Source organism: Nicotiana tabacum, chromosome 6, assembly GCF_000715075.1.
Source record: "Nicotiana tabacum cultivar K326 chromosome 6, ASM71507v2, whole genome shotgun sequence".
Lineage (NCBI taxonomy): Eukaryota > Viridiplantae > Streptophyta > Magnoliopsida > Solanales > Solanaceae > Nicotiana > Nicotiana tabacum.
The window spans coordinates 9588507-9597518 of record NC_134085.1 but is presented as its reverse complement, the minus strand read 5'-3'; positions in this window follow the sequence as shown (position 1 = coordinate 9597518).

Sequence of the window (9012 nt, the reverse complement as noted above, 5' to 3'; positions counted from 1 at the left end):
TTTATCATACGCTTCATGGCCCAGGACGTCATGGTTCGAGGATGTCATCCTAACCGTCTGAGGATAACATTCATGGTCCAATGGGAACTTGCATCACGTTTAAATTTATGCACAATATATGCTCACTTGTAGGTAAACTGGTTAGCAATGGCCGTCTCAGCAGGAGCGATCCCGCTCTAGTTCCCGCAGCCTATCAGACTCTGACCATCCTTCTTAACCCGAACATCGTGTCCGCTCTTTGAAATCTCCATCGGCATATTCCGCCAATGGATCCTGAACTACATACGGCCTGATTCCTGTAAGACCAGGGATATGTAGGCAGCTCAGGAAGCAGAGCGCAGTCAAAATTCTTCAAATCGTTCGGTCAAAATTGGCCATCATATCTTTACCCGACAACTCTTTCATCCTTCTCAGGTAAAGAGGGGCAGCGTTGTCTATTTTAGCAGTACAAAATTCATAATTATTCCCAAAATCATCAATTTTGGTAAATAATTTATTTTATTCCCATATTTATACCGAAATATAGCTAAGGTAATTTTTGCACATTTTTTACAAATTTATTTGGTATTTTAAAGACTAAATTACATATAATTGCAATTATAACCTATTTTAAGATTAATAGCATTTTATAATTGTAAAATTTGTTCCAATATTTTTAAATTAATGTTTATATATTATTAATTGGCTCAGTACTTTTAATTTGCTTTTATAAAATGGAAGGAAAAAACTGGCTATTTAACATTTAGCCTCATTTCATTTCAATTATAGCCTATTTACATTTCAATTTTTGCCCTCAAATTGACCCAATCCTAACCCCCGGCTGGACCGGCCCAATTTCATTTTTTACCCGACCCATGACCTAATTAAAAAACCCGCCCGGTTCCCTTTTTCCATTTTAATTTCCCAAATACCCCTAACCCTAATCACTTTCACCTAACTAGCTACCTTTGAATCCCTTCGTCTCTCAAAGGTTCTTCGGAACCCTAGTCGACTTCTACCATTTTCAACCGTTACTTCATCAGAATCCATGGCTTCTCAGGCCATGGATGGCCTGTACTCACCCTCTCTCACCAGTAAACCTAAGTTGTTCAGTGATTTGAATCCCGACTCTGATTATCCTACTCAGATCTGTAGATCTATGGCTTCTCCATCCATGCTCCGGCATATTCAAGCACTAGAAGCCTTTTATGACCTCTCCGACTCGAGATCGGACCTTCTTCCAAGCCTTTCTCATTTTTTTAGGGTTTCTCTGAAACCCTAGCTATTCGAGGTTTTTATCTAGTTGTTTTCTTAGATCCATGCTATATCTATGTTCTACTTGAGTTTCTTAAACGTTTTCCCCGATTTCCTTTCAAAAATTACTTCTCGCCGTTTTAGGGTTTCTGAAAAAGTTTCAAAATGTTTTCTGACTCTTCTTCTTCTTTTCTTTGTGTGTATCTGCCTATGTTATGTTCTTATGTTTCCTTTTTATGCCTCGCATGATCTTCCCCTGTGTTCTTATGTTTGCCTTATTATGCATGTTCTTCTATTGTGTTCCGTTCTTTCTTTTACTGGTTTCTATATCACGCTTTCACATGTTTATTTTATATGTTTGTTTAGCTCTGTGTTCCTTTACTGTAATTTCTACTGTGCTCTTAGTTCTTGTTTGCCTTCTTCCGAACTTTGTTTGAGTTCTTTCTAAACGTGTTTCATCTGCTATTCTCTTAAGTGTTATGCTACCTCTTTTCTCTTCTGAACCTGTTTAAGTTCCAAGCTTTTCCTAAAACATGTTATTTATGCTTCAAATCAGTTTCTTCACTATGTTTTCCTCGAACTTGTTATTGTATCTGCTTGTTTTTCTCATAAGTCTCTGAAAGAGATCCCTGAGCATGTTTCAATTACTTGCCTACTCCTTTTTGTATCTTACTCGAGTTGGAAACCTTAGGATTTTGGGTTTTTGGGCGAGTTTTGATCTTGTGTTCAGACTAGGGTTCTACTTTGGAACTCTGGGCTTTCTCAGACTCGTTTTGAGTCTATGTACTGAACTTGAATTCCTTTGTTTATGACTCTGAACTTTTCTATACTATATCTTTTTAATTAGCATGATAGTTCTTTCTTGTTTGACATGTCTGTATGCTTTATATATGAAGAATTATTCCTTCAAAAAGGTTTTGCCAACTTGTGATTGATTCAAAATTCCTTTTAATAAGGCTCGATTGATTGTTACTGGTTTTCTTTAATTAAACCTTTCTTCACCTTTTCCGGTTGGATTCATTCATACCGAAACTCAATTTCTGATTTTTACTGGCTGTTGATTGATTGTCTTTCCTTATTTGCACAAACTGTGTTGCTATCAAACTCTTTCCTTAAATAGTTCCTATGTATTTGCCTTTCTTGTACTACTTTGGAAAAAGATTTTAATCCAATTCTTTCCTTAATTGTCTTCTGCCCGTTTGAAATCAGAATCCCTTAACTGAAGGGAGATTCTATATAATTGATTGCAAATTATTCCCTAACCTTTTCTTACTTATTTTCTGCACTATAAAAGGGGCACGACCCTTCTGCACTTAGACATCTTGAACCTTGAGCTTAACACTTTAACACATTACTTACTTCACACCTTCAATCTCATACTCTTACACTTCACCTTCAATTCAACACTCAGCTCTCTTCTGAGATTTTTTAACTATTTGCTTGCAATTTGGCTTTACAAGACTACTGCTTTTACTTTCTTGTTTCCCTGAAACTGGTACGTTCTAATTTAGTTTTTAGCCTCATCCCAATGTGTTTATTTTATAGCTTCTATAATCCTGCCTACTGTGCTATCTATGTTTAATGTTAAATATGTATGTTGTTCTCTTTGTACCTGTTTTCTGCCATGAACATTTGTACACCTATTCCCCTCTATGTGTTTGAGTTAAAGTCCAAGGCATGGCAGTATCCAAATTGTTGCTCATGTCTAGGCTTGATCCTTTAAAGGATCCTAACTCCCAAACAATGTGGCCAACATGCTGGTTGGGGTGTGCCAACACTTCTAATTGATGGTATGACCACCAACCTGTCTTGGTTTTTCCCTAATTCCCCTTCTGCACTTACACTCTCTCTTAGATTCTAAGTTCTGCCCCTTCCTATGAGCCTTGCTTTGGGACCTTGAGCTCCCTCTGAACTTGGACATTTGAGAACTAGTTAGTTATAAACAAAATAAATCTAGCTTTACGTGGTGTCGATGGTAGGGGGCGATGATGTCCATACCCCATTTCATGAATGGCCATGGGGATAGGACCAAATGGAGTTGTTCACCAGGTTGATGAATTATTGGTGTAAATCTCTGGAATTTATCACAATTCCGAAAGAACTCCTTGGTATCTTTTTCCATGCTATCCTAATAATATCCTGCTCTGATCACCTTACGAACCAGAGAGTCTACACCAGAATGGTTCCCACAAAAGCCCTCATGGATTTCCCGTAGTACATAGTCTGTATCCCGGGTCCCAAGCATACTGCTAGTGGTCCATCGAAGGTTCTTTGGTATAACGTTCCATTTTCATGGAGCGAGAATCGAGCCGCTTTGGCTTAGAGTGGTCTTGACTTCTTTGGGTCCGTAGGGAGCTTCCCATGCTTTAAATAATCGATGTACTTATTCCTCCAATCCTATGTTAAGCTTGTCGAGTTAATCTCTGCATGGCCTTCATCGATCACTGACTTTGATAACTAGATGATAGCCCCGGGGACAATATCGTCTTCTTCGACCGACGATCCCAAGTTTGCTAGTGCGTCAGCCTTGCTGTTCTATTCTCGAGGTACATGGTCTAGTGTCCATTCCTTGAAGCGGTGCAATGTTATTTTATGTTTGTCCAAGTACCTCTGCATTTGATCATCTCAAACCTCAAAGCTTGCGTTTAAATGGTATACCACCAAAAGGGAATCACACTTTGCCTCGATGACCTCTGCTCCAAGGCCCTTGGCTAGTTCAAGACCTGCGATCATGGCTTCATACTCAGCCTCATTGTTAGTCAATTTAGAAGTTTTGATAGATTTTCTAATAACACTACCTATAGGCGGTTTCAAAACTATGCCGAGCCCGGACCTTTTCACAATTGAGGCACCGTCTGTGAAGAGGGTCCGAACCCCCGCCGATGTACCTATTTTTAGCTAGAGTTCCTTTTCTACTTTGGGTATGAGGGCAGGTGCGAAGTTGACCATGAAGTCTGCCAAAATTTGAGACTTGATGGCCATCCGAGGCTGATATTCGATATCATATCCTCTAAGTTTGATGGCCCACTTGGCCAATCTGCCCGATAATTCGGGCTTATGCATGACATTTCAAAGTGGATATGTAGTTAGTACACATATAAGATGGCATTGAAAATATGGTTTTAATTTCCTTGATGCGTTTATTAATGCAAGAACTAATTTTTCCAAATGTGGATACTTGGTTTCAGCATCCCCTAGGGTCGGACTCACATAATAAACAGGAAATTGCGTACCTTGCTCTTCTCGAACCAACACGCCACTTATCACTAACTCCGACACAGACAGATACAATTAGAGTGTTTCATCCTCCTTCAGAGTATGGAGTAAAGGAGGGCTCGAGAGATACCGTTTTAATTCTTCCAGGGATCGCTGGCATTTCGGGGTCCATGCAAAGTTGTTCTTCTTTTTAAGCAGGGAGAAGAAATGATGGCTCGGATCCGATGATCTCAAGATGAATCGACCCAGCACAGTATCTGTCCGGTCAGCCATTGCACAGCTTTCACATTGTTCACCACAGTGATTTCCTCAATGGCTTTGATTTTATTGGGATTGATCTCGATGCCTCTACTCGATACCATGAAGCCCGAGAACTTTCCCAAGACGACTCCAAAAGTGCATTTCCCGAGGTTGAGCTTCATGTTATACTTTCTAAGGATGTCAAATGTTACCTGGAAATGGGTCAAATGGTCCTCTACGTGCAGGGACTTAACTAGCACATCGTCAATATAAACTTCCATGGATTTGCCTATTTGATGTTCGAACATCTTATTAACTAAACGTTGATATATGGCTCCTGCATTTTTTAGCCTGAAGGGCATTCCATTATAACAATACTTTCCATACTTGGTGATGAATGAAGTTTTCTCCTGGTCCTCCAGGTCCATTTAGATTTAGTTGTACCCGTAGTAGGCATCGAGAAAGGTAAGGATCTCGCGGCGAGCTGTATCATTGATAAAACGATCGATGTTGGGCAATGGAAAAGAATCTTTAGTCCACACTTTGTTCAAATCTTTGTAATCTACACACATTCTAAGTTTATTCCCCTTTTTAGGGACTACCACTACGTTAGTTAGCCATTCAGGATATTTTACTTCCCTGATGGATCCTATTTTGAGAAGTTTGGTTACCTCTTCCTTGATGAATGCATGTTTTACCTCAGACTGAGGTCTCCTTTTTTGCTTTACCGGTTTAAATCTGGGATCGACACTTAGTAGATGTGTAGTTATCTCCGGGGGAATCCCTGTCATATCTAAATGGGACTAAGCGAAGCAATCAATATTATCTATGAGAAATTGAATGCATTTTTTCCTGAGTTCGGGGGTTAACCCCATCCCGAGGTATACCTTTTGTTTTGGAAAATGTTCGATCAATATAACCTGTTCTAGTTCTTCGATCGTGGATTCCGTTGCATCTGATTCTTCTGGGGCAACAAAAGTATGAGGGGTGAGGAAATCTTCTTCTTTGTTCTCGGCAACTTGTTCATCGGACATTTGTCCCTCGGGCTCAACCGAGGGCATGAGTTGTGATTGTTATTTGGTTACCTGTTCGTCCTTCGAATTCTCTAATGTGGATGGAGTCATCACCGGTGCTGAGTCGTGAATAGAAAACATTTCTTTGGCTGCATGCTGCTCTCCATATACTGTTTTCACACCATTATTCGTCGGGAACTTCATCATTTGGTGGAAGGTCGATGGTACCGCCCTCATGCTATAGATCCACGGCCTTCCAAGCAAAGCATTATATGTCATGTCACCTTCGATGATGTGAAATTTGGTATCTTGTATGGTTTCATCCACATTGACTGGGAGGATGATTTCTCCCTTCATTTTTTCACTTGCCATGTTAAAGCCATTCAAGACTCGAGATGCCGGTATGATTTGGTTAAGCAGCCCGAGCTGCTCCACGACCCTGGACCTGATTATATTCGCTGAACTACCTGGATCCACAAGAACAAGTTTAACTTGAACTTTATTTAAAAAGATAGAAATTACCAGTGCATCATTGTGAGGTCAAGATAAAGCCTTGATGTCTTCCTCGCTGAATGTGAGGGTGTGCTCAGGTAAGTAATCCGGAGTCTGTTTTTCCCTTGTGATGGATACTTTGGTGCGTTTGAATATTGGTCCCTACAGGGTGTCAACTTCGCCAATTATCATATGAATGACATGTTGGGGTTGTTTTGGTTCACTCTTCTTGCCTGCATCCCTCTCTCTGAATTGATTCTTAGCCTAATCACTTAGGAATTCTCACAGGTGGCCCTCATTGAATAAGCTAGCCATTTCCTCCCTTAGCTGTCTATAGTCCTCCATTCTGTGGCCATGTGTGCCATGATACTTGCACATCAAATTCGAATTCCTTTTGGAGGGATCATTCTATATTGGCCTGGGCCACTTAGTATCTTTGATTCTCCCAATAGCCGAGACGATCCCTGATGTATCTACACCAAAATTTTACTCTGATAATCGGGGGGCTTCCGCGGGGTAGACGTGCTTATCGAACCCATCCTTGCTCATGAGTCCCCAAGAACCTGGACCTTGGTCACTTCTTCGATCGCTCTAAGAGGTAATGTGGTTCACGCCATTAGTTCTTCGATCATATGGTTGATATTATTGAATCTTGATCCCCGGTTTGTGTCCCTCGGGGGCTTAGCTGCGAACCTATTTGGGTGAACTGAGCCCGAGGGCGCTCCCTACTGGTCATCCTCGACCCTAATTTTTGACTGATATCGATTGTGCACATCTGACCATGTCACAACTGGGCACTCGATCAAGTTTTGCTTTAGCTGACGAGATGCTATCGAGCTTCTTTCATTCAAACCTTGCATAAAGGCCCGGACTGCCCAGTCATTAAGATCGAGGGTAATTCCATCCTTTCCATCCGAAATCGGGACACGAACTCCCTTAGCATCTCATCATCTCTTTGTTTTATTTTGAAGACGTCCGATTTTCTCGTGGCCACCTTTATGGCCCCGGCGTGTGCTTTTACGAAGGCATCTGCCAACATCGCAAATGAGTCAATAGAGTTAGGAGATAAGTTGTGATACCAGATCATAGCTCCTTTTGATAATGTTCCCCCAAACTTCTTTAACAATACTGACTTGATTTCATCATTGTTCAAGTCATTTCCTTTGATTCCATAAGTCTATGATGTAATATGTTCATTAGGGTCAGTTGTTTCATTGTACTTTGGTATATCGAGCATGCAAAAATTCTTGGGAATGGGCATCGGAGCCGCACTTGAGGGGAAAGATTTTTGTATGAATTTTTGGCATCTAGACCCTTCAAAACTGGAGGTGCTCCTGGTATTTGGTCCACCCGGGAGTTGTAAGTTTCCACCTTTTTATCGTTGTCTTCTATACTCTTTTCTCCTGACTCAATTCTTTTAGTCAGTTCCTTGAGCATTTTCATGATTGTGGGGTTAGTCCCCGAGCCACTTTCATCGTCGGTATTAGGAGTTCTATTCTAGCTTTAGAGTTAAGTGATGGAGACTTGTTGAGATTGCAACATCTAGAATATCACTTGGAGGCTAACTCCTCTTTCTTCCAGTCCTCGTGTTTCCTGGCCTCTGGCCTGGGCCTTCCTGTGCTCATTCCTTGCGGGGTCTATGCTTGCATCCGTGTTTAGAGTGTTGCGTGAGCTGATATCAACCGGCTCCATGTTAGGCACTCCCCTAGGGTTTATGGGTGGAACACCGACCCCTATGGCACTATTTTCTCCTAGACCTTCCTCCTCGTGAACGGGTGCATTCTGTGTGCTAGACATGATGAAGCCAGAAATCAAAGAATCTTTGACAAGAAAAATTGTGAAGAATAACGTGTGTTATCAAAAAACTAGCACTAAAATAATCACTATTATCTTTAGCCCCACGGTGGGCGCCAAGCTATTTAACTCGAAAAATCAGAGTAACAATTAAAGATGTTTAGTGGTTTTAAAGATATGTTATATATTCTAATACTAGTGATTATACAAGTAATATTGATCTTATGTAAGAGGAAAGAATAGACCAAATCAATATTATTGAAATAGTAGGGGCCTCGAGCTCGTCTATCCAGGGACCTTGAGCTTAGCTAAGACCAATAAAGTATGAACAATAAAGTAAAGGCAATAAAGTTGAAGAATAATTGTTAAGCACGTTCAACAAGAGAAGAATAAGAATGTTCTATTGTAGTGAATAATCTGATCTTTACAAAATGATTGGGGTCCCCTTTATATAAGAAGAGAAAACCCCAATATAGTACCTTGTTCATAAAGGTAAAGAATTCTACTAGTACAGGTGTATAACGACCTAGTACAGACCTGTACCATTTTCGTACAACTCTTATCCTATAATTAATGTCTGGGTCCATGTGTCCTTGAGAAATTTCTGCTCTTTCTTGATTGACTTCGAGATTATGCTGTCCTTGATGCATGTCGTGCCAGGCCTTTAATCAACTTCCTCAAGGTAGGTGTCCTTTAGCCGGATTTGATCCCCACTTCGAGTCTTGTGGGCTCAGACCTATAGCCCGATTTAAGCTTTCAAAATCATGCTCCTCGATTTTGACCGCATACAGATAATATTCTTGAGAAAGATTGCACTGTACTCCCTTAATATTGCCAAGTCTCACGTTGCTACAGTTTTGTACGAAATGTCGAGCTCCATTCTTTACTTAGAAAGCCTTAGAATCCTATTTTTAATAAGATAAGAGACTTCGTAAATTGAAAGTTCCTTCTGTTGCTTGCATCTTGATATGAGCATCTCATTTTGTAATTTGATATGCCTTTTATTTAAGTGGGTCTGGGAGCC